We start from the raw sequence: 26,894 nt of genomic DNA on the forward strand, positions 1-26,894 counted from the left end.
TTACATTTAAGGAAACTGAAGAATAGGAAGTGAAATAATGAATGAGAGGGCATAAGAGCCAGGATAGGAACCCAGAGATTGTGTTTTGAGATCTCGTGGGGTTTTTTTCCCCCCCCAACAATACTTAGGAGTTGGTGGAGGAAGCATTTGCCATCTTACAAGGGTGACCAGCACAGGGATTATAATTCCTCAAATATCATTCAGAGTTGGAGACTGGCTTGTTAAAGGAAAGATTTCATCAGGTTATTCTCAGCTGCTAAAATAATACCAGTTCATTGTTATTTCAGTTATATCTCTGTCTCTTCCCTCTCTCTCTCATCCTCTCTCCTACTCTCCTTTCACCCCACACCCACACTCAACTACTTATCTATCCATCTGTAACACTGAAGCCTTAGTGATCTTTATACAAAGTGAAGAGTGCCTATAACGGGACATGGACCAAGCTTTATTGTACATTGTTTATTTTAAGTCTATCAAGATAACTTTTAAAAATATCTTCTATCTTAAGTAAAATTTCACACTGGAGAATATATAAATTCTTAAAGAATGATCTACTGTCTTTCATCAAGAAAAATTGATTTTCAGAACATAACTGTAAGCATATATTCAGGTGCATTCATTTTTTCCCTACAGAGTGCAAAGATTAATTTACCATCACATCAATAAGAAGGAGTGATTATGACAAACTCCTGAGTTGAGGATAGTCATTAAAAGTAAGCAAGAGATATTTCACAGGTCAAGTATTTTGTCTGTGAGCCTTATCCTGGCTATTAGTTTAAAAATGTTGCTCTTCAAGGCAAAGTAAATTCTTGCAGACAGATCTTCTCTTTTTTTTCTTAGGGATTGGGTGGGGTAGTGGGGTAGAGTGAAGTGATTGACATTAACTCTTTTCTAGGTGGAATCTAAATTTGTAACCTCGTGGCTCAGAGTTAGGTATCTTCCCAAGCCTTCAGAGTCATCTTGAACATCATTATACATTTATTGCGCAGCGCTATACTACTGAATTGGTCTGAAACATTCAAGATGATGTTTCTGTATGAGATTTTTTTTAAAAAAAGAAAAATCTTTTTATAGATGAGTAAATGTTTACTTTTGGCTCTAGAGTAAACATTAGCTAATAATTTCAAATAGCTGTAGAAAAACAGTGTTTTCAAGAGTGAGGTCAGTATCATGGTGGCATAAGACATCCCTCCTTTCTGTCTCCTCTTTTTACAATTATGATTTGGCATCCACCTATGAACAAAATGTGACTCTGTGGGAGTTGTGGGACCCAGCACCATTTGCCAAGGGACCCAGGAAGTCTTGACTACCTGTGCATCAGGCATTGGGCAGACACACCTGGGTATGACCTGAGAACCAGCTCCAGCTCCTCTCAGCCTCAGTCAGGGAGCATCTGGAGAGTGCTGACTTGGGCAGCTACCCATGGATGAGAGAACCTTTGTAGGAGTCCAGATTTCCTGAGGAGAGATTCCAGCACTCTGTTGGGAAAAAACAACAACAATAAAAAATGAGTTCAGATTCACTGAAGAGGGCAAGAGGAACTTTACCAGTGCTGCCTCTCTCCCAAGGTGGCACAATTCCTGATTTCACACTATACTACAAAGCTATAGTAATTAAAACAGTATGTTACTGACATGAAAATAGACACATAGCCAATGGAAGGGAACTGAGAGCCTAGAAATAAATCCCCACATATGCAGTCAACTCATATTTCACTAACAGTACTCAGTAGGGGAAGGATATTCTCTTCAATAAATGGTTTTGGGAAAGCTGAATAACCACATGCAGAAAAAACAAATTGGACCCATATCTTATCACAAAATTATCACTCACAAAAATTATCTTGAAATGGATTAAAGACTTAAATATAAGATCTGAAATGTTCAAAGTTCTAGAAGAAAACAGAAAGAGGTCCTCGACATGGGTCTCAGCAACAGTTTTTGGATATGACACCACAAGTCAAGAATCAAAAGCAAGAATCAGTAAGGGGGACTATATCAAACTAAAAAGCTTCTGCACAGCAAAATGAATAATCAGCAAAATGAAAAGGCAAGCTAGGGAATGGGAGGAAATACTTGAAAACCCTATGGTGGAAATTTGGTTAATATACAAAATATATAATATATATGCATGCAACTCAATTACAACAAAATTTTTGATTAAAAATGGGCAGAGGAAGTGAATAGACATTTTAAAGATAGATCTGAATAGACATTTCCCCAACTAGTAAAAAGCAGGAGGGATTCTGGGCAGTGAAAACGGCATGTACTGAATAAAGTTCAAGGTCCTTAGCCAGCTCTTCAAGGTCACCTATTCAGCTTGTGTTTCTGCTGCAGGCTGTGTATGTTATCCTTTTCCTTTCCAGTTTTTTGTATATGACTTGGGAGCTGACATACATCGACTGTTCTCTTTTTTTTCTTCTTCCTATTCATTATGGCTAATCTTTCAAACATTTATGCATCTGTTTTATTGAATTACTTATGTTACTGGGAGTTTGTTGGTATTTTAAACCTGCTATGCTACTTTATCTTATATAGTAGATGTTCTACTTATTTATTTATTTTTTAACATCTTTTTTGGAGTATAATTGCTTTACAATGGTGTGTTAGTTTCTGCTTTATAACAAAGTGAATCAGCTATACATATACATATATCCCCATATCTCCTCCCTCTTGCATCTCCCTCCCACCCTCCCTATCCCACCCCTCTAGGTGGTCACAAAGCACCGAGCTGATCTCCCTGTGCTATGTGGCTGCTTCCCACTAGCTATCTATTTTACATTTGGTAGTGTATATATGTCCAGGCCAATCCCACTACTGGGCATATACTCTGAGAAAACCATAATTCAAAAAGAGTCATGTACCACAATATTCATTGCAGTCTATTTACAATAGCCAGGACATGGAAGCAACCTAAGTGTCCATCAACAGATGAATGGATAAAGAAGATGTGGCACATACATATAATGGAATATTACTCAGTCATAACAAGAAATGAAATTGAGTTATTTGTAGTGAGGTGGATGGACCTAGAGTCTGTCATACAGAGTGAAGTAAGTCAGAAAGAGAAAAACAAATACCGTATGCTAACGCATATATATGGAATCCAAAAAAAAAAAAAAGGTCCTGAAGAACCTAGGGGTGGGACAGGAATACTTACTTATTTTGAATTGGTTAATTCTTGGAATTTGTTTGAATATCATGTATATATTAATATATATATGTATTTTTTTGAGTTTTTATTGAAATCTAGTTCATTTACAATGTTATATTAGTTTTAGGTGTATAGCAAAGTGATTCAGTTATACATATATACATATATATCTGTTCTTTTTAAAATTCTTTTCCATTATAGGTTATTATAAGATATTGAGTATAGTTCCCTGAGCTATACAGTAGGTCCTTGTTGGTTATCTATTTTATATATAGTATAGTGTGTATATTTTAATCCCAAACTTCTAATTTATCCCTCCTTCCCTCCTTTTCCCTTTGGTAACCATAAGTTTGCTATCTATGTCTGTGAGTCTATTTCTGTTTTGTAAATAAGTTCATTTGTATCATATTTTAGATTCTACATATAAGCGATATCATATGATATTTGTCTTTCTTTGACTTACTTCACTTAGTATGATAATCTCTAGGTCCATCCATATTTCTGCAAATGGCATTATTTTGTTCTTTTTTATAGCTGAATAATATTCCATTGTGTATATATGCCATATCTTTATCCATTCATCTGTTGATGGACACTTAGGTTGCTTCCATGTCTTGGCCATATATAAATACTTTAAAATTGTTAAAATGACCCAAATAGTAATTTGGGCATAGAACTCATTGTGCTTTTTCAAATTAGTAAGCAAGGTCTTATTTCTACAAAGTGAGATCTGTTGCTATGTATCTCAAATACAACTTGTATCTAGGACAAATCCCCTACCACATCTTGAAAACTACATTTCACCCTATGATTTTGGATAATTCAGGCTTCTCAAAGATTAAGGCAGCATAGCCATGTGGAAAGATTCAGACAGACTTGGGTTGAAATAGTGGATCCTTTAGTACTAACTGTTACTTTGGATACAATATTTAACCTCTTTGAGTCTTTCTTCTCTCATCTGTAAAATGGGAAAATATATATCCATAAATATTTATTGATCACTTCCTATGTGATAGGCATGGTTCTTGGGGTGATATTTTAAGTATTAAAAGGTTAAAGGAGATGCTGCATGGTACAGAATTGTGCTCAGTAATTGGTAATACAACATCTTCATCATCATACCCTTAATTTACTGGAAAATATGGTTTTATTTTATCATCATCATCTGCTAGAGAAGAACAGATTTATGTTGGGTTTTTCTTGATCCCTTTGTAAACTCTGGGCTCCAGACAGTGGAGGTGTTTGTTTGGCCTGCATGGTGTTTAAAAAACAAAAGGATTTGAATACTTGTTAAGCATGACTTGTATCTCTGAGTTACATGCCCAGTATTCCCTATTATATTGTCCTACGTCATGGCTCTTAGCCTTGGCTGCCCATCAGAATCGTCTAGGGTACTTTAAATATCTGTATGTCCAGGCTGCATCTCAGACCAACCACATAAGAATCTTTCAGAGTTGGATCCAGGCATCAGGATTATTTAAAGCTCATCAGGTGGTTCCAATGCTCAGCAAAAGCTGAGAACCATTTGGGGGCTTTTCTATTTATTTATGTGAACTGTGTAGCCCCTGAAGGCAATGGATATCATTCCTGAAAGATGGTCCTATGATCTTGATTTCTAGAAAGACCTCTTTGTTTCATGTGACCTTCCGGCTCTGCTTCATAACCTGTCAGTATTTAGTAATGAAGTCCTCTCTTTCTGATGGAGGCCGGTCATCCTCAGGTCCCTGTCTGCCTCTGAATATACTCTCTGAATTGGTGGAACTTCACTGTGGGTAAATGTGCTGTATTATCCCTGACGCCTGTTTTCTGAGGTCTTGGAATTTTCCCCATGAACTGTGAAACCGTCTCCCCTTTAACCCATCCCCTGGAGGTTGGGGGTGTAGGTATCACTCTGCCCTCTATGGCTGTTCTGCCTTAGTTTAGGTAGCTGGTTTCAGGTTCAGGTAGGAACTGACCAAATGAAATCTTTCTGTTTAGCTGTTTAGCCACTTTCCCCAGAAATGCTATTTTGCTTGTGTTCCTGTTGGGAGAAGCGCTGACCCCAAATGTAGAAACATTAATATGAGAAAAATGACAACAGATGTGTCCTGAGCTAGAAATATGCAGAAGGGGTGGGGAGGCAGCCAAGAGAGTCAGTGATGATCTTCAGAAGGTTTAAAAGTAAACCAAAATAATTCCCATCTGTGTCTGACCTAATTTTTCTATCTCCAAAAAAGTGTTTAAACAAACATGTTCTGGAAGCCTCGGCTGTATAATTTTAGTAGTTTAATGGGCTCAATCAAGCCCTTGTGTGTATGTTTGTAATAACCTATTTGATCTGTGGAATTGAATACCCAAGTAGATCGTCTCAGGGAACAGTTGGCTGAAAACACTTGCCTGTCTTTTATTATTTCCCATGAATGGTTGTGATTAGACTTTGGGAGAGTGACTAATACAAACTATATCTGAAATCACAATTACTGGTTGAACTCTTGCCATGCATTTAGGGTTATGTAAAAGCCTTGGTGGGCTTCACAGAAAGCAGATTTTACGCCACTTGCATGAAATGGTGATGTGAAATCCCTGAGCAAACATCAATATTAATAATCCTTTAACAGTTTTATGATAGTGGTAATAAAAATCAAGGCAGGTTCCTGGAATCCTTTCTCTCACACACTGTGATGAATGCACCCTTTATTATGAGATTTCATTGTCCAGGGTCTTTGGTAACCATGGAGCCAATGGCTGTGGTGGCTCTTTTGAATCTCACTATTAGTGGTGCATTTTATTTAATTCAGATTTTCAATTTCTTCTTTTATCCTGAAGTCACAAATTAATTACTCTTGTGCTTGTCATAGAGTCATTGACCTAACTTGAAATAGAGTATTTTTTTTAAGCATCTTTATTGGAGTATAATTGCTTTACAATGTTTTGTTAGTTTCTGCTGTATAACAAAGTGAATCAGCTATATGTATACATATATCCCCATATCCCCTCCCTCTTGCATCTCCCTCCCACCCTCCCTATCCCACCCCTCTAGGTAATCACAAAGCACCGGGCTGATCTCCCTGTGCTATGCAGCTGCTTCCCACTAGCTATCTATTTTACATATGGTAGTGAATATATGTCAGTGCTACCCTCTCACTTCATCCCAGCTTACCTCTTCCCATCCCCATGTCAAGTCCATTCTCTACGTCTGCGTCTTTATTCCTGTCCTGCCCCTAGGTTCATCACAACCATTTTTTTTAGATTCCATATTTATGTGTTAGCATATGGTATTTGTTTTTCTCTTTCTGACTTACTTCACTGTTTATAACAAATTCTAGGTCCATCCACCTCACTACAAATAACTCAGTTTCAATTCTTTCTATGGCTGAGTAATATTTTGTTGTATATATGTGCCACATCTTCTTTATCCATTCATCTGTCGATGGACACTTAGGTTGCGTCCATGTCCTGGCTATTGTAAATAGTGCTGCCATGAACATTGTGGTACATGACTCTTTTTGAATTATGGTTTTCTCAGGGTATATGCCCAGTAGTGGCATTGCTGGGTGATATAGTAGTTCTATTTTTATCATTTTAAGGAACCTCCATACTGTTCTCCATAGTGGCTGTATCAATTTACATTCCCACCAACAGTGCAACAGGGTTCCCTTTCCTCCACACCCTCTCTAGCATTTATTGTTTGTAGATTTTTGATGATGGCCATTCTGACCGGTGTGAGGTGATACCTCATTGTAGTTTTGATTTGCATTTCTCTAATGATTAGTGATGTTGAGCATCCTTTCATGTGTTTGTTGGCAATCTGTATATCTTTGGAGAAATGTCTATTTAGGTCTTCTGCCCATTTTTGGTTTGGGTTGTTTGTTTTTTTGATATTGAGCTGCATGAGCTGCATGTATGTTTTGGAGATTAAGCCTTTGTCAGTTGCTTTGTTTGCAAATATGTTCTCCCATTCTGAGGGTTGTCTTTTCGTCTTGTTTATGGTTTCCTTTGCTGTGCAAAAGCGTTTAAGTTTCATTAGGTCCAATTTGTTTATTTTTGTTTTTATTTCCATTTCTCTAGGAGCTGGGTCAAAAAGGATCTTGCTGTGATTTATGTCAAAGAGTGCTCTCCCTATGTTTTCCTCTAAGAGTTTGAGAGTGTCTGGCCTTGAATTTAGGTCTTTAATCCATTTTGAGTTTATTTTTGTGTATGGTGTTAGGGAGTGTTCTAATTTCATTCTTTTACAGGTAGCTGTCCAATTTTCCCAGCACCACTTATTGAAGAGGCTGTCTTTTCTCCATTGTATATTCTTGCCTCCTTTATCAAAGATAAGGTAACCATATGTGCATGGGTTTATATCTGGGCTTTCTATCCTGTTCCATTGATCTATATTTATGTTTGTGAGCCAGTACCATGCTGTCTTGATTACTGTAGCTTTGTAGTATAGTCTGAAGTCTGGGAGCCTGATTCCTCCAGCTCCATTTTCCTTTCTCAAGATTGCTTTGGCTATTCACGGTCTTTTGTGTTTCCATGCAAATTGTGAAATTTTTTGTTCTAGTTCCGTGAAAAATGCCCTTGGTAGTTTGATAGGGATTGCATTGAATCTGTAGATTGCTTTGGGTAGTATAGTCATTTTCACAATATTGATTCTTCCAATCCAAGAACATGGTATATCTCTCCATCTGTTTGTATCATCTTTAATTTCTTTCCTCAGTGTCTTATAGTTTTCTGCATATAGGTTTTTGTCTCCTTAGTTAGGTTTATTCCTAGGTATTTTATTCTTTTTGTTGCAATGGTAAATGGGAGTGTTTCCTTAATTTCTCTTTCAGATTTTTCATCATTAGTGTATAGGAATGAAAGAGATTTCTGTGCTTTAATTTTGTATCCTGCTACTTTACCAAATTATTGATTAGCTCCAGTAGTTTCCTGGTAGCATCTTTAGGATTCTCTATGTATAGTATCATGTCATATGCACACAGTTACAGTTCTACTTCTTCTTTACTGTTTTGGACTCCTCTTATTTCTTTTTCTTCTCTGATTGTGGTGGCCAAAACTTCCAAAACTATGTTGAATAATAGTGGTAAGAGTGGGCACCCTTGTCTTGTTCCTGATCTTAGAGGAAATGGTTTCAGTTTTTCACCATTGAGAACAATGTTGGCTCTGGGTTTGTCATTTATGGCCTTTATTATGTTGAGGTATGTTCCCTCTATGCCTACTTTCTGGAGATTTTTTATCATAAATTGGTGTTGAATTTTGTTGAAAGCTTTATCTGCATCTATTGAGATTATCATATGGTTTTTATCCTTCAGTTTGTTAATATGGTGTATCACATTGATTGATTTGCACATATTGGAGAATCCTTGCATTCCTGGGATAAACCCCACTTACTCATGGTGTGTGATCCTCTTAATGTGCTGTTGGATTCTGTTTGCTAGTATTTTGCTGAAGATTTTTGCATCTATGCTCATCAGTGATATTGGCCTGTAGTTTTCTTTTTTTTGGTCACATCTTTGTCTGGTTTTGGTATCAGGGTGATGGTAGCCTTGTAGAATGAGTTTGTGATTGTTCCTCCCTCTGCTATATTTTGGAAGAGTTTGAGAAGGGTAGGTGTTAGCTCTTCTCTAAATGTTTGATAGAATTTGCCTGTGAAGCCACCTGGTCCAGGGCTTTTGTTTGCTGGAAGATTTTTAATCATAGTTTCAATTTCAGTGATTGTGATTAGTCTGTTTATATTTTCTATTTCTTCCTGGTTCAGGCTCGGAAGATTGTGCTTTTCTAAGAATTTGTCCATTTCTTCTAGGTTGTCCATTTTATTGGCATATAGTTGCTTGTAGTAATCTCTCATGATCCTTTGTATTTCTGCATTGTCAGTTGTCACTTCTTTTTCATTTCTAATTCTGTTGTTTTGAGTCTTCTTCCTTTTTTTCTTGGTAAGTCTGGCTAATTGTTTATCAATTTTGTTTACCTTCTCAAAGAACCAGCTTTTAGTTTTATTGAGCTTTGCTATTGTTTCCTTCATTTCTTTTTCATTTATTTCTGATCTGATCTTAGTGATTTCTTTCCTTCTGCTAACTTTGGGATTTTTTTGTTCTTCTTTCTCTAATTGCTTTAGGTGTAAGGTTAGCTTGTTTATTTGAGATTTTTCTTGTTTCTTGAGGTAGGATTTTATTGCTGTAAACTTCCCTCTTAGAACTGCTTTGGCTGCATCCCAAAGGTTTTGGGTCATCATGCTTTCATTGTCATTTGTTTCTATGTAGTTTTTGATTTCTTCAGTGATCTCTTGGTTATTTTGTAGCCTATTTTTTAGCCTCCACGTGTTTGTATTTTTAACAGTTTTTTTTTCCCTGTAATTGATATCTAGTCTCATAGCATTGTGGTCGGAAAAGATACTTGATACAATTTGAATTTTTTAAAGTATACAACGGCTTTATTTGTGTCCCAACATATCTATCCTGGAGGATGTTCCATGAACACTTGAGAAGAAAGTGTATTCTGTTGTTTTTGGATGGAATGTCCTATAAATATCAATTAAGTCCTTTTTGTTTAATGTGTCATTTAAAGCTTGTGTTTCCTTATTTATATTCAGTTTAGATGATCTGTCCATTGGTGAAAATGGGGTGTTAAAGTCCCCAACTGTGATTGTGTTACTGTTGCTTTCCCCTTTTTTGGCTGTTAGCATTTGCCTTATGTATTGTGTTGCTCCTGTGTTGGGTGCATAAATATTTACAATTGTTATATCTTCTTCTTGGATTGATTCCTTAATCATTATGCAGTGTCCTTCTTTGTCTCTTATAATAGTCTTTATTTTAAAGTCTATTTTGTCTTATATGAGAATTGCTACTCCAGCTTTCTTTTGATTTCCATTTGCATGGATTATCTTTTTCCTTCCCCTCACTTTCAGTCTGTATGTGTCCCTAGGTCTGAAGTTGGCCTCTTGTAGACCGCTTATATACAGGTCTCGTTTTTGCATCCATCCAGCCAGTCTGTGTCTTTTGGTTGGAGCATTTAATCCATTTACATTTAAGGTAATTATCAATATGTATGTTCTTATTACCATTTTCTTAATTGTTTTGGCTTTGTTTTTGTAGGTCTTTTCCTTCTCTTGTGTCTCCTGCCTAGAGAAGTTCCTTTAGCATTTGTTGTAAAGCTGGTTTTGTGGTGCTGAATTCTCTTAACTTTTGCTTGTCTGTAAAGATTTTGATTTCTCCGTCAAATCTGAATGAGATCCTTGCTGGGTAGAGTAATCTTGGTTGTAGGTTTTTCCGTTTCATCACTTTAAATATGTCCTGCCACTCCCTTCTGGCTTGCAGAGTTTCTGCTGAAAGATGATCTGTTAACCTTATGGATTTCCTTGTATGTTATTTGTTGCTTTTCCCTTGCTGCTTTTAGTATTTTTTCTTTGTATTTAATTTTTGATAGTTTGCTTAATATCTGTCTTGGTGTGTTTCTCCTTGGATTTATCCTGTACGGGACTCTCTGTGCTTCCTGGAGTTGTTTGACTATTTCCTTTCCCATGTTAGGGAAGTTTTCAACTATAATCTCTTCAAATATTTTCTCAGTCCCTTTCTTTTTCTCTTCTTCTTCTGGGACCCCTTTAATTCAAATGTTGGTGCATTTAAGGTTGTCCCAGAGGTCTCTGAGACTGTCCTCAATTCTTTTCATTCTTTTTTCTTTATTCTGCTCTGCAGGAGTTATTTCCACTATTTTATCTTCCAGGTCACTTTCCCATTATTCTGCCTCAGTTATTCTGCTATTGATTCCTGCTAGAAAATTTTTAATTTCATTTACTGTGTTGTTCGTCATTGTTTGGTTGCTCTTTAGTTCTTCTAGGTCCTTGTTAAACATTTCTTGTATTTTCTCCTTTCTATTTCCGAGATTTTGGATATCTTTACTACCATTACACTGAATTCTTTTTGAGGGAGACTGTGTATTTCCCCTTCATTTATTTGATCTGGTGGGTTTTTACCTTGTTCCTTCATCTGCTGCATATTTCTCTGTCTTCTTATTTTAACTTACTGTGTTTGGGGTCTCCTTTTTGCAGGCTGCAGGTTCGTAGTTCCCATTGTTTTTTGTGTCTGCCGCCAGTGGGTGAGGTTGGTTCAGTGACTTTTGTAGGCTTCTTTGTGGAGGGGACTGGTGCCTGTGTTCTAGTGGATAGTGCTGCATCTTGTCTTTCTGGTGGGCAGGGCCACGTCCAGTGGTGTGTTTTGGGGTGTCTGTGAACTTTGTATGATTGTGGGCAGCCTCTCTGCTAATGGGTGGGGTTGTGTTCCTGTCTTGCTAGTTGTTTGGAATGGGGCGTCCAGCACTGGAGATTGCTGGCCGTTGGGTTGTGCGGGGTCTTAGTGTTGAGATGGAGATCTCTGGGAGAGCTCTCACTGATTGATATTACTTGGGACCAGAGGTCTCTGGTGGTCCAGCATCCTGAAATCAACTCTCCCACCTCAGAGGTTCAGGCCTGACACCCGGCCGGACCACCAAGGTCCTGTCAGCCTCACAGCTCAGAAGAAAGGGGAGAAAAAAAGAAAGAAAAAAAATCATTAAAAATAATTTAAAAATATAGTAGTAATAAAAAAGAGGAGAGCAACCAAACCAATAAAGAAATCCACCAATGGTAACAATCACTAAGAACTAAACTAAGATAAACATAAAAATCAAAAACAAATCAGTTGCAGACAGCACACCCCAAGTCCACACTTGCTCCCAAAGTCCACTGCCTCAACTTTAGGATGATTCATTGTCTATTCAGGTATTCCACAGATGCAGGGTACATCAAGCTGATTGTGGGGATTTAATCCACTGCTCCTGAGGCTACATGTAGAAATTTCACTTTCTCTTCTTTGTTCTCACAGCTCCTGGGGTTAAGGTTTGGTTTTGTCCCCACCTCTGCATGTAGGTCAGCCTCAGACATCTGTTCCCCCTCCAGACAGGAGGGGTTTAAAGCAGCAGCTGATTAGGGGGCTCTTGCTTACTCAGGCTGGGGGGAGGGGGGGTACAGTAGTCATAATTGGAATGCGGGGCGAGCCTGCAGTGCCAGAGGCTAGCATGATGTTGCAAAAGCCTGAGGCACACCTTGTGTTCTCCTGGGGAAGTTGTCCCTGGGTGGCAGGACCCTGGCAGTGGTGGGCTGCGCAGGCTCCTGGGGGGGTCGGGGTGGTGGTGGTTAGTGACCTGTGCTTGCACACAGGATTCTTGGTGGCTGCAGCAGCAGCGTTGGCATTTCATGCCTGTCTCTGGGGTCTGAGCTGACAGCTGCGACTTGCACCCGACTCTGGAGCTCATTTAGGCGGTGCTCTGCCTTCTGTGGGCAGACGGGGAAGCAATCCCCTCTCTTCGTGCACCCCGAAACAGTGGTCTCTTGCCTCATAGGAATGTCCAGAGTTTTTCCTGGACTCCTTCCCAGCTAGCTGTGGTGCACTAGACCCCTTCAAGCTGTGTTCACACAGCCAACCCAAGTCCTCTCCTGGGCATCTGACCTCCAAAGCCTGAGCCTCAGCTCCCAGCCCCCACCCACCCTGGTGGGTGAGCCCACAAGTCTCTCAGGCTGGTGAGTGCTGGTCGGCAACAATCCTCTGTGCGGGAATCTCTCTGCTTTGCCCTCTGCACCCCTGTTGCTGCGCTCTCCTCCATGGCTCTGAAGCATCCCCACCCCCAACTCCCCCATCACTGCCAGTGAAGGGGTTTCCTAGTGTGTGGAAACCTTTCCTCCTTCACAGCTCCCTCCCAGAGGTGCAGGTGCCGTCCCTATTCTTTTGTCTGTGTTTTATCTTTTGCCCTACCCAGGTGGTATGTGGGGATTTTCTTGCCTTTTGGGAAGTCTGAGGTCTTCTGCCAGCGTTCAGTAGGTGTTCTGTGGGAGTTGTCTTCTGCCAGCGTTCAGTAGGTGTTCTGTGGGAGTTGTTCCACATGTAGATGTATTTTTGATGTATTTGTGGGGAGGAAGGTGATCTCCTTGTCTTACTCGTCTGCCATCTTGAAGGTCCCCCCCAGAGTATTTTAAATTTAGCAAATTCTTCCTTAGCCCGGATTAATCTAATCTGTTCAACCCTCAACTTTCTGCCAGTAACTCTAACCTAAATCTCTATTTTTGTTGCAATCTGAGTTCATTAGTCTTACTCTGGATAACCATTTCCTCTCACCTCACCTATGCCTTTAACGGCCTTTTAATCTTCTTTGTTGAAGTTATTGCTTCCCTTCTGAGCTGACATATTACTGAATACAGTTGACATGTGCTCAGGGAAATGGAATCTCTCCCTCTTGCCCTCCTCCAAAGAGGAGCTGATCTATATTCCTGTTGACCTGTAGAGAATATTCACTAAAACATGACCTTGAGTAGGTCACTTGTGTTCACAAAACTCCAGGGACTCATTTGCTTTTCAGACCACAATCTAGTCTGCATTTCCAAATCCTACTTCTTCTGTGAAGGCTTTCTGCCCATCCTTGATACAGGCAATACCCTCTCTTCTAGAGATTTAAAGTACTGTTTTCCACACCACTTATACTTTACAGTCCTGTATTGTAGTTATTTTTTTCTGCTGTTTGTATCTCATTCCTCTAACAGATGATAAACTCCCAGAGGGTTCCTCCCATAGAAAAAGTGCTCAATAAATATCTGTCATTGATGAGAACAGATGATAGATCATATTTTGTTGGAGGAGTGGAGGCAAAATCTCAGAAGTAAAACTATAATTTCAGGCTTATCCCCTCCCCCATAATAAAATAAGGAGCATTTGTTGAAGGCTTATGATAGAGTTGGTATTTGACATGAATTTTCTTTTTTAATCTTCCAAACCCTGTATGGTTAATGCCATTATTATTTATGGATGGGGAAACAGAGGCACAGAAAATTTTAATCACCCATTTAAGATCATATTGCCAATAAATGGGTAGCTTGGATTTGAAACCAAGGGAGTCTGATTCTAAAACCTATGCCTTTGGGAGGGAGGGAGACGCAAGAGGGAAGAGATATGGGAACATATGCATATGTATAACTGATTCACTTTGTTATAAAGCAGAAAGTAACACACCATTGTAAAGCAATTATACTCCAATAAAGATGTTAAAAAATAAATAAATAAAACCTATGCCTTAATATTTGCACATCCTCCCCCACCCCTCTCATCTGAACTAGTTTGGAATGGAATTTGCAGGTTCAAGTTTCAAGAATCTGTGCTCCATGAAATATTAGGTCCCTTAGAAGAGTTGCAGGGATTGCCAAAACATGATTTCAATTACCAAGTTTGCAATGTGGCCTTGATGCTGCTAATCTCTTCCTATGGAGTAGGAGGAGAGGTGCCAACCCCCTTAAAGAGTTATTCTGGTTGAAAGTCAGCATGAAGGAGGTGGGGCTTAGAATTCCACCTCTTTGATCAAGCCCAAAGTGTTGGGTTTATACCACGTGATCCTTAATCTAAGACACCAAGAGTTGTCAGATGTACCATCTTCATTATATCAGTAAGAAAGAGAAAAATAACTGCTGAAATGATCATGGCATGATGTTTTCTTATCTCTTGGATTTTTAAATTTTATACTTGATGAAAGAGCTCTTTCAGCCTTATTTATATACATAGACAATGTTAATTGCTTAAGGTATTCCTAAAACTTCTTTGTATCCGGAGTCTGAATCTCCAGTGTTTGTGTTTTTCAGACAATATCATCCTCTCTGCCATCAGGGGTATTGGTAAGGCAGGATTTCTTGAAAGAATGCTCCACTACCACCTCTGGGATTTTCTTGCAAGCTGCTGATACCAATTTTGCAAGACTGGGTGCACGTGTGCAGACAACCAGATTTCATCTCTACTGCTTCCTGGCAACCGTAAGACACTTTACGTTCTCATTTTAAGAGAAGTTAAAATGTGAAAAAACATTCATCAGAATTGGTGAAATAGAGCAAATTTAATATCCCTTGAAAAATTGGTTCCATTGTTTGAAAATGTTTGAAAACCTTTAGTGTTGTCAGAGGAGCCTCAGTCTTAGGGAGTCAGAGGAACTGGGGTGAGTACTGCCTCTCCTGACTAGCTATAGCAAGCAATATAATCTCTCTGAACCTCAGTTTTCTAAACTGTAAACAGGGAATAAGTACACTTATCTCATGGGATGGTTGCAAAAATTAAAAGAAAATTTATTTATTTATTTATTTATGGCTGTGTTGGGTCTTCGTTTCTGTGCGCGGGCTTTCTCTAGTTGCGGCAAGCGGGGGCCACTCTTCATCGCGGTGCGCGGGCCTCTCACTATCGTGGCCTCTCTTGTTGCGGAGCACAGGCTCCAGACGCGCAGGCTCAGTAATTGTGGCTCACAGGCCCAGCTGCTCCACGGCATGTGGGATCTTCCCAGACCAGGGCTCGAACCCGTGTCCCCTGCATTGGCAGGCAGATTCTCAACCACTGCGCCACCAGGGAAGCCCCTTAAAAGAAAATTTAAATGCCCCAAAGCAGGAGTGTTTCTAGCTTGATTGCCCCTATCTTTCCATTGTCTGGAGCAGTACAGGGACCTAGTGGTCATTACCAACTATGTGTTGAATGAATGAACCTTTCATATGTGGCAAACTATATGCAGAAGTGTCTATGTTGCCATGTTGCCATGGGGAAAGGCAGTATATTCTAACTGAAGGAGAAAGCTAAGCAAGGAATGTTTCAGCAGGTATATAACATTCTTTAGTCTCTCTCTCCATTTCACCTTAGTGGTTTTGTGGTTTTGGATTCTGTTTACTTCCCACATACTGGTCATTTCTTCTGGTCTAAAATTGCTTGGTTATTTTCTTGTATGGCAAAGGAAATCAACATAATTGTAGGTCAGAAAGCTATTCTATTACTCTTGAATTCTTAAAAATGTTATTTATTTTAGTTTTCTTATATATGCTTATTGTTGAAATATTAAAAGATACAGAAAATGTAGAAAAGAAAAATCATTAGTTATAATTGTACTGCCTAGAGAGAATAATTACTAATATTTTTTTCTTATGTAATCGGCTGTACAGCACACACATTCTGTAGTCTGATTTTTCACCTGATATATTTGAGCATTTCTCCATATATCTAAATGTTTTTCACAAACATTATTTATGACAGGTGTTATATTATAATTTATTTGAGTAATCTACACTTGCTGGAAATTTAGATTATTTCCAATATTGCCCTATTTTAAATATCACAGCAATGACTCTCCTTGAATATTTATACTTATGTGCATCTCTGATTTTTTTTCAGTATAAATTCTTGAAAGTTGAATTACGTGGTCCAGTTGTTGAAATTTTACTCTAATTTGGTTAAGGACATTTGAATTTAGCTAAAAAGTTAATCCAGAAAGTGATAAAATGAGGATTGTGGAGGTGTACCTGCCTGGAATTGCCAGGTGGGCTCTGCTAGATTCACCCTCCCATTTTCTCAAGGGCTGTTGTGATGTGGTTTCTGAGTGACATTAGGGCTCATGAGTTGCTAAGACTGTCAGATGTTAGGACTGATAAGCCTCTTACTTATCTTTCTTTTTCCATCCAACAAAACCAAACGTGATGTCCTCACTAAATGACGGGCAACTATGAGGAACAGATCACATTATTCCCTCATTTCATTCACATGATGAATGAGTTAGAAAATGAATGCAATGTTTGAGCACCAGGGGATCTGACTGTCACAGTATGAAAAGCCTTTGGTGATAACTGCATGCATGCTCCCATATTACTGCCAACAGAGTCGGTACAATCTAGTTCGAATGGTAGATGTACTGACTCCCATGTGGGACCACTGACGATTTTACAAACCACTTGCAGCATCGCGTCCTTGTGTTTTGCCAAGTTGCATCCTCCCAGTGAAGTCCAAATTGAACAAGGGAGAGGTTCAGTTTTCAGTGCAGTGGGAAATAGACAAGGGAAGAAAAAAGTCTGGTTTACTCTCCAAAATTATAATGCAAACCTGCCCCAGAAATGTGTATTATTTTTCTGAATGTGTTCCAGCTGAATTGTAGGAAAAATAACAACCAAAGGCCATAATTGCTCTCTGGTGGATATTGTGTCCCATCTGTTGGCGGTAGTAAGAAAGGCTCCAGGCTGTTATATCTGAAAAGATTCTCACTGGTAAAAAACCAAAATCCCTCTTGGCATATTTCTGCCTTTGAACTCGCTTTGTATCTCATTTATTAGGAAGAAAGGATATGAAAATGGTTGGATGCTGTCTGAAGGGCAGTAAAAGTTTCAAGTATTCCTTGTTGTTTTCTAGTGAAGAGGATAGATGGTTTCAAAACAAGCAATCAGAAAGGCTTTGTGAGCCAAAAACTTTGCACAGGATTCCTACGAAGTACTGTATTCTTTGACTCTTAAGAATGTAATACTTGTGATTGTGAATTTTATGTATCAACTTGACTTGAGACAGGTGCTCAGATTAAACATTATTTCTGGGTATGTCTGTGAGGGTGTTTCCAGATGAAATTAGCATTTGAATTGGTCGACTCAGTAAAGCAGATTGCCTTCCTCAAGGAGGGTGACCATCATTCAATCCACCAAAGGTCTGAACAGAACAAAAGGCAGAGCCAGGAGGGCGTTTCCTCCTTCCCCACTTTTTTCTGTTCCCTGCTTGAGCTAGAACATCTCACCTTATCTTTTCCTGCCCTCAGACTGAGATTTGTACCATCTGCTCCCTGGGTTCCCATACCTTGGACTTGGTTTGAATTACGCCACTGGCTTTTCCGGGTCTCCAGCTTGCAGATGGCAGATAATGGGACTCTTCAGGCTCCATATTTGCGTGAACCAAGTCCTCTTAATCAATCCATCTCCCCTCCCCCACCCCAATGGTTTTGTTTCTCTAATACAATAATTCACTCTGATTTTCCTTAAGGAAAAACGTAAACTTAGTTGTATTTATGGCCCAGTGTGTGGGTCATTGACTTTCACTCTTGCAGCTTCAAGATTCTGGCTTAGGTTGGACTTAGTTTATAGATACACAACTGGACTCAGCTGGTCAGCCATTAGCATGAGAACCAAGGTGCCTCTGGGATGATCTTTCTTAGGCATCCAATTTGAAAACCTTAGTCATTGCAGAAGAGAGGCAGTTGGGAGTACAGAATTGTGCCTATCCCTTGTCTGAATCCTGTTGGGTTATAAGGGCTGAGTGAAACTAGGAGAGCTATTTTAATCCTAAAAGAGATGCTTTTAAAACTTTAGAGCTTCAGCAGAAGCTGAAGGTTCATATTGAAGCCCATATTGAAGTGTAACCCCAGAACGTGGGCAGAGCACTGAGGGACATCATGGCGGTGTCTTGAGGAACGTTGCGGTGGAGGTCCCATGCCCAAATGGGCCAGGTTTACTATGAACACTTGTGACTCAGCCCCTCCCTGCAGTCTCCTGAGTACTTGGTGGTAAGAGGGGGTAACAGGCTGGAGGTGTTGAGGACAGGCAGAATCGTGAGCCAGTGAATTTCTTGCTCTTTCTGTTAGTATGACCTCATTTACATGCTGGGAAATTAGAGCCCTCAAATCAGCATTCAGTTCACAAGGTATTCACGAGAATCATGTAGTTAAAGAGTATTAATGTTGCAGAGGACTAATGCTACAGAGACCTAATATTAACCATACTGAGACTTAACTGTGAAAGAAAATTAGGGGAACTAGTCAAACAGAACTGTGCTGAAGGGCAGAAAATGTTTGAACTTGGTTCTCCTTTCTCTTGAATGTATATGCACGGGGAGTATGACATTTTTGCCCCAAGCTGAATGGCAGTTTACCTATGTAGTGTGGTTGTTTAGTGGTGGTGGGGATACCTACATTTTTAACTAGCTGATGTAAGGATACAGAAGACCAGCCCACTTGCCTCAAGCTGGAAGGAACTCGCTAGGGTACAAGTCACGCTCTTGAACTTGCTATGGGATCAGGCTAAAGCTGACACACATAGACTTACCAAGTTCCAGGCACTGTTCTAAGTACTTTATTACAAACTCATTTAATTTTCATTACAACCTTGTGAGTCAGGTACTACTTTCACTCCGTTTTAAAGATGAGGACACTGAGACACAGGGAGCTTAAATAACTTGCCCAGGATCTTGTGGCTGATAAGTGACAGAACTAAAATTTAAACCTAGGCATCTGACTCCAGAAGATATTCTCTTAAGCAAGATGCTGGCCAGATGCTTAGTGGTGACACCTACCTTTTGGTAGAGGTATTTTAATGGCATAGAATCTACAAACAGGGTGTGTGTGTGTGTGTGTGTGTATTGGTGACAGTGTTGGGAAGTGTGTGATGACAAATACAAATACGAGTCAATGAGATTTTACAATTTTTGAAGGAATTTTACATCTTTGAAGAAAGTTAAAAAATTAAAATAGAATGTAAGATTATCAATAAATGGGTATTACAGGTTCTTCAATCCGTGTCCTTAAATCTCCCCTCTTTAAGGTGAAAGCTCAGTGTACTAATCCCTTAGGAAGTATAGCAGCCTGATTAATTTCATACCCTTTGACAGAGTCACCCATCGCTTTGTACCACCTGCTTGGTATGGAAGGGATTAACTTTGATCTGATGAGCTGCATTTTATAAATGGAGTTAATCACAGGCTTCGGGGAGATGAGGTCATCAGATTTACACTGAAGTTCTAATTCAGTGCAGACATCAAGGCCATATCTGCTCAGCTCCTGTGCAAAGGGTGAATCTTCTCTTCTCCATGGAGGTATTTGGCCTTGGCTCCTCAAACAGGGACATTCTTTCTGCAGCGCAATCCTGCTGCTCTTGTGCGTTCACTCTGGAATGGATAGAGAACCTGTCAGAGTCAAAGGTGTGTCTTCTTGCCATTATTGGTGTCATCTCACAGCTCTGTTTCCTTTCAGGCTTGAAGCTTTGTGCATTCTCTCCCAGATGTCTTTGACACTTCTAATTTTTAGCTATTGCAATGTGTTTTGCATGAATTTGTCCCCTACTACTTGCTTTCCTCTTCTGTGAGAGGAGGGGAAATAAATATTTCCTCTCCATTTTGTGTACTCTCTCTGGGCCCCTCTACATGAACCTGGTATGGAACTGATGATCTGTCCCAAAGCAGAGAATCCCAGTTTCTGAGGCCCCAAGAAGCAATTTAGTACCTATGCATCTTCCATCTACTGGCAATGAAATAGTTTCCAACTCAGAGGCATGGACCACCACAGTCCAAATCCTGTTTTGGAACTAAGATTTCTTGCCATAACACAGACACACACGGATACACACAGACACACACATTGTGTGGAACCTCAATATTGATAGAAGAAGTGGCTATAGCCACTCTTGTATCTCCCATGTTCTCCACCCTCACTATTTTTGACTCTCCAAGCTGGCTTGGTTTATGGCTAGTCGGTGACGTGCCTATAAGACCTAGTTTCTTCCTGAAACATGTTGGGTTTAAGAGTGCTGTTCAGAGCTGGATTGATTGGAGGGCACTCAGGGTTTCAGGGCCTCTAAGGCAGAACTTAGAGAGTTTGTTTGATCTGTGGTCTCTTTGAGCACTCTCCAACCCACTTTAGGGTCTCTTAAACATGGATGAGCTTTAGAGGAAACCTAGAATTTTCTGGCAGAGGAGGACTTGTGGGGTCACGGCAAGTCCTTCTGGAATGGCTTAGGACAGGTATAGTCTCCTCAGATCCACAGCACACAGGACCAGCTCCTAAAGCTTTCTTGGGCTCTAGCTGGCCTTATTCACAGGGGCCATGATGCTCTGTGCTGCTTGGGGTGTATCTTTGGAGAAGTGAGTGCTCCTGGGACAGACAAGCATTCTGGTAGTGTTCCAGCCCTGAGTCTGCAGTTAATGGGATGCTAGGAGACACCTTGCTAGAGGCCAACTTCTTTACCCTGTCACCGTGTAAAGGCACTCAAGTATCACAAGGCAAAGCTGCCTCAAATAATTTACAGGTGAAAATGGCAGAGAGAAGACACAGCAAAGATCCCAAGCAGGAGGCCACGCATCTGTAGATCTGGAGAAGGACAGCTGGTGAAGGAGTGTATTAGTTCAGGTCCTCTAAGGAGCAGACTACAAAATAGTATGCGATGTTACAGGGTTATATAAGAGGAACTACCAGTGAGAGGAGATGGGGAGGGAACTGGGAGGTAAGCAGCTGATGGGCTATGATGGACCGTGGGAAGGAAATTTGGGTGGCAGCATTGCAGACAGTGATGTGATCTCTAAGGGACTGCTTGACAAGGCCTATGAGGAAATTCTGGAACCAATGTTGCCTGGTAGGGAAGTCCTGTGTCTCCCAGGAGTGGGTTTGCCTTAATACCTGTTGCCAGCCATCCACTGGGAGCAGCCCACGAAGCGTGGCTTTGCTGTAGACACAGTGGTGGATTTTAAAGTGTAGCAGCTGGAACTCTAGGCCAGTTATGTTCCCTATTGGTAGAGGTTTGTGAGAAGAATTCTCCCAGCCGCTGCCATAAAGGACTCTATGAGGATCAAGCACGAGGCTGCCAGGGAACATAGACAGAATCATCCCTACCCAGGGGGAGAAGAGAGATGCTGGGTTTCTGAGAACAATGGAAGGAGGACCTGTTCCCTCCAGTGAAAGAGAAGGCGGTCTCATCTCCCTGAAGTTTCTGCTTTGAGAGTGGAAGGTAGGAAGAAGCAGATGGTGACCTCCAGGAAATGGGAAAGAGCTGAAGAGCTCTCTGTGGGAGGGGGAGCTTTCTCACGGGGCCAGCAGAGAGAAACTGCACAGCCAGCACAGGCCCAGGTGCAGCAATGGGACCACAGTGGAGGAGATGGTGGCTGGAAGAGGTGACTCTTGCGGTGACAGTGAGACATTGTAATTCTGCGGTGACCAGAAATGTGGGGAAGCATCCTTGACCCAAGGTCAAGCCAAGCAGAGTCATAAGTGGTGATGACAGGAGCTGGTATCTATGGCTGTGAGTCAGGGGACAGCGTGGTCGGGACCTCAGGGTTCTAACAGTCACACAGTTGGGGAATCTCCCAGAGGCCGTTGGTGTTTGTCTAACTATGGAGGGGCATCTGTCCAATGTGCACATGCCAACTTAGGAAGTGTTTCCTCTCCCTTTTCTCTTCAAGCACAAGTCTAGGATGATGAAACCAAATGGTGACTGAAGAAGATATGGAGCAATTATATAGCTAGAAATAGTCCGACTTGTGTGGCCGAAAACTGTAAGTGAGTATAGGTAGCAGGTCAATCATTTTCATATCCTGGTTTGACAAGAACATGAACTGTGCTGAGGAAGAACCAGCTTTTCAGAATAAAGTGCTCCCAGTCACTGGCTGACAGTGTTTTTTTTATTTATTTTGATGTAAGCCATGCTGAGTCCAATATAGGGTAACTAGCCAAATTAGTGGGATCTGGGTTCTTATTCCTGGAACTTGCTAACAGGAGGGTATCAGTCAGGCTTACAAAATTAGCATTTTACTGATAGCAATGCACAAAGCCTTTTAATGATGGCTTTGGAGTCTCTGAGCTTAGGCTCTTGAATGCCTGTTCCTTAGCAACAAAAGGATTGGCAGAGAATGTGTTTTGATGTGTCATTAAATAAAGGCTGCACAAAGCTGAAAACTGTGGGCAGAAATTGGGATAATTATATTTATTTTTTGGTGTATTATGTTAAAAAATAAACAAAAATCCTTTATGCCCTAGAAAGTGTGCTCTTACTTGCTCTCTCTGTCTCTTGCTCTTTCTCTCTCTCCCTCTCTTGTTTTTTGAGCACTACCATTTCTTTTTCTCATTTTTTTCCCCCTGCAGTTTAAGCACAGCATTTATCTTTTTTTATGGACAGTATTTCAAGGTTTTTTTCCAGCTCTGTTCTATCATAGAAAAATTGAATCACACACTATCACACTCAAAAGGGATCGGAGGGATCCTTTAGCAACCTGCTTTACTTTATTCTTATAGAAACCATAGTTCAGAGAGGTGAAGGGAGAGCCTAGATCTGACTTGTCTTTTTAACTTCTCAGATTAATCATCACCTCCTCTGTGAAGCCTTCCTTGATGATACAGGGGTAATACGACACCTCATTTGAAAGGATACGCTATGTTTACCACTCAGTTGTTAAAGCACAGTATTGTGGTTGTGTACTTATTTGTCTCTTTCATAAGTTCCACAGTGATGCTCCTGTTCATTGTCCCAAACGCTGAGCTTCATACGATATCTGACTTGTAGCTGATACTCAAGAAATATGATTTAAATAAATCATATTTAAATAAATTGTCCAAGGCCATGCCATCAGTGAGTGAAAAACTGGGACTAAGACCCAGGTTTCCTAGTTTAGTAGTAGTTTCCTACTACTACAACTGTTACTGAATGCAAATAATAGTGAGTCCAAATAATACTGAAACATTGGAGTTTTGAGCAGAGAAACTAATTGCAGGGCCAAGCAAGGAGAATGGGTGGCTTGCGCCCCCAAACCCCAAACTCCCCCAGGGGTTTCAGCAAAGCATTTTTAAAGGCCAAGTGAGGGAGGGGGAGGTCACAGGGTATGTGATGAGCTCGTGCACAATTCTCTGATTGGTTGGTGTTGAGGTAACAGGGTGACTAACATTATCAATCCTTAGGTGCCAGAAGGTCTGGGGGCTACATGCTCCTGATTATCAAGTAGTTAATTTCTTCCATTTGGTGGTGGTTTTAGCATTGGAAAAACTCCGGAAATATGCATGAGGTAGTATTATCTAGGTACTTCAGAGAGGAGTTTCAGCAAAGGATATGGGGAAGGGGTCTGTCCCGGAAAGGCCCATAGGATCCTGCTCAGTTACACAACTATAATGTAGAGAAAATGAACACGTTTAGAGGACCCCAGCTATGCTAAGTCTTCCTGATGCTCTCAGTCAAGGTGAATGGATCATAAAAGATGACAAATCCAACCAGTTGTGACTACCTGGGCTTCAGCTCCATCTCGCCATGAGCCGATCTGCTTCATGGAATGAGCTGGGCTCTACCTCAGATCATCCCACTTTCCTCCCTCACATTTAACAAAAGAACAAAGTACCTATTCTACAGGTGCTGTGCTAGTCTCTGGTGATGCAATAGTTAACAAAAACAGAGTTCAAACTCACATGGAGATGACATCTAAGCACAGGCACTACTGGCACCTCACATCTTTTATTCCAAGTTACATCTCAGTTTTCTAATTCTCTAATTCTTGAAGTCTCCAAGGTTTATGAGGGCAATACCTCTAGTAAGATGCTTCTGTCCTATGCATTTTCTTTCCTCATTAATCAGACTCTGATGAAACCCTCTGTACCCCAAAAGGACAGCCAAGTTACTCCTCTTCATATTCTAACTGTTTGAGAGGATACACTACATTCTCTGCCTGACTTCGTCACCTCCCATTCATTTCATAACCATCTACATTCTGGCTTCTGCTCCTCATCTCCCCAACCCACTTCCATTGGCCTTCACTCCAGTATTTCAGGAAATTTCTCTATCAGAGTCTCCAATAATTTCTAATTGCCAAATACAGTGGCTAGAGCTATAATATTCATGGTACTTGTTACCTTTGTGGTGTAGTAAACCCTTTACACTTGGTGAAATATATCCCAAGAACGTATGTACCCTAGATTTTTGAGTGTCACTCTAGCCTATAATGTCATCACAACTTGCAATAGATTGCAACAAAAGAATTTTGCTGATTTGGATTCTTAATGAGAGTTAATGTATCCTCCACAATAAGTAGAAGAAAATGAAGCTGCTTAGAGAGGTGGCTATTCCCTGCCAAGTGATGTGCTCTCCTTAGTAGCTGAGAACTCATGTTGGTGCCCTCACTAATATTTCAGATTGTTGCTTGTCATGAAACTTGGGATTGCTCAAACTAAAACTAAGAATGTTAAAGCTACACAGGCCTGAGGCTACCTTACTATTGCTCACTCCATCTTTAAAACCCTTTTCTTCTTTGGCTTTGGATCCATTGATCTCTGTTTTTCCCAAATCTTCATGATGGGTTCCTTTCCTTGTGCCCATCCCTTAAGTATTGGTGTTATGGAGAATACTGCTCTCAGATAATTTTCTTCTTGTGGAATAAATTCTCTTGTGCCTATGGGTTTGATCATCCCATATTTCCTGTATATTTAACTTCTAATACTAGATGGTTCGAAACATAAATGTGCTGGGAAAAATTGTCTATACAGTGTGACTTCTGTTTTATACTGACATCATTCCCCATGTAGCTATAGTACATGCACTTGTGTTGGTTATTTTCCTTTAGATTTAGATCTATTCTCCACTTGTTCCCTGCTCTGTGCTCTGGAAGGCTGACCTCTATGGTATGTATCACCTTACTCTTTGACCAATCAGAGGCACTGGTTAGAGCTCAGAGGACAGGAGAAAGAGGTGAGGGCCTCTATTGCACTCATTCCCTTCCTGCCTGGCATCAGTACTGGCAGTGGCTATACTCCTTTGTGGCCATAGCTTTTGCTAGGTGGCGCTTCTTCCATGGTTCCAGTTTGCAGTGGGCTACAATAACATGGTTTATCCCTTCTTGCTGTTGCTAGCCCCTGGTGGCTTTACCATTCTCTTGTTGGTTCCCTTAACCATGCCCACGCCTCTGTAAATAGTCCCTTCATTTGAAATCCCTTCAGTTAAGTCATTCTGAATGAGCCATCTGTTTCCTACAGGTCTTTGAGAGATACAGAGCTCATTTACCCTACAGAAACAGGCATTAAATCATTTCCTACCCTTCCTCAACTACCTTAGCTATTTTTCATGTTAACTATTGCAATCTCAACTGTACAAACTCTCAGAAGCAGGGAAAGTCATCTGCAAGAAAAGAGCTCTGAGACCAGAGTCCTATGTAAGCTGAAGACATAAGGGCTGGGCAAAAGAAAATGCATCAATGAATAAGGCTTTAAAGAAACAGTGAAGTTGAAGACTAAGTCTTCTCTCTTTTTTCTCTACATTTTATTTCCCTTAGTGGCACAAACATGAAATTTCTAAAATTCAAGTCACATCAGGTACTCTCCTTAAAAACCTCCAATGGCTCCCTGGTATTCATAGAGTAAAATTTAAACTCCTTAATGTGGTTCATAATTCCTTCATGTTTGGCTTTTACTTACCTTTCTCTGGCATTATTCCTGACAAACGCTGAATGAGTCCCACTGACCCTTTAGACGCACCGTATCAAAGATTTAGCTCAGTATTTTTCTCTCCTCAGCTTTTCCTCCTTTGTTTTTTATCTCGCTTAATGAAACCATTAAACATTCAAATTCTAGAAATCACAATAGAATTTTAATTTTATCTCCTTCAACTTCAGCATCTAGTAACTTCAAATGCTACCTATGAGAGAGGCCCTGCTTCATCCTTTACTGGAAAAGTCACTCCATGTAAATTTTAAGTTTTGCAAATCCAGAAGGGTTTGGTATACAGTAGGGAGGTGATATATAAATTAGCCCAGGATCCTGAAGGCATATGTCAGTGAGAGCAATAGAAGTTTCCAAATAACTTGTTCTCTGTAGCTTTTCCTTTGTTCTTTTTACTATGTCTTTATTTCTTTTAGAAATAGATTTTTCCTTCACTGTGTATGCTCCAATAATGCTGTAATAGAGATGGAGAAAGTTTCCATGACTATGAGGGTTTCCATAGCAGAGCCACCATCTAGTGGCCTTGGAAGAAAATAGGAATAATTAAGAATTCAGAGGCAGTTCACCATCAAATTACAAATTTGGCAGCTTTAATTTTAGAATTAAAACAGCCAGATTGTGTTCATTTAAAATGTTTTATATTGGCATAACAGATGTCTTCCCTGGGGAATACTCTTAGCAATAATATATATAGATACATAAAAATATATATGTATATATTTTAAAATCCATTATTCTGTGGCATTTTTGTCTTTATGTCACCA

General features: G+C 40.2%; 1 long non-coding RNA gene across 1 annotated transcript in view; it reads left to right on the top strand.

The window, feature by feature from the left end:
- The window catches only part of LOC309624983, a 714,184-nt gene that overhangs the window by 389,945 nt on the left and 297,345 nt on the right, over positions 1-26,894 (top strand). The window contains exon 3 of the long non-coding RNA XR_014242278.1: positions 14,768-14,935. This is a non-coding gene — a long non-coding RNA (uncharacterized lncRNA). The remainder of the gene's footprint in view (positions 1-14,767; positions 14,936-26,894) is intronic.

This window comes from Balaenoptera borealis, assembly GCF_965194805.1.
Source record: "Balaenoptera borealis genome assembly, chromosome: 3".
In the NCBI taxonomy this organism is placed as follows: domain Eukaryota; kingdom Metazoa; phylum Chordata; class Mammalia; order Artiodactyla; family Balaenopteridae; genus Balaenoptera; species Balaenoptera borealis.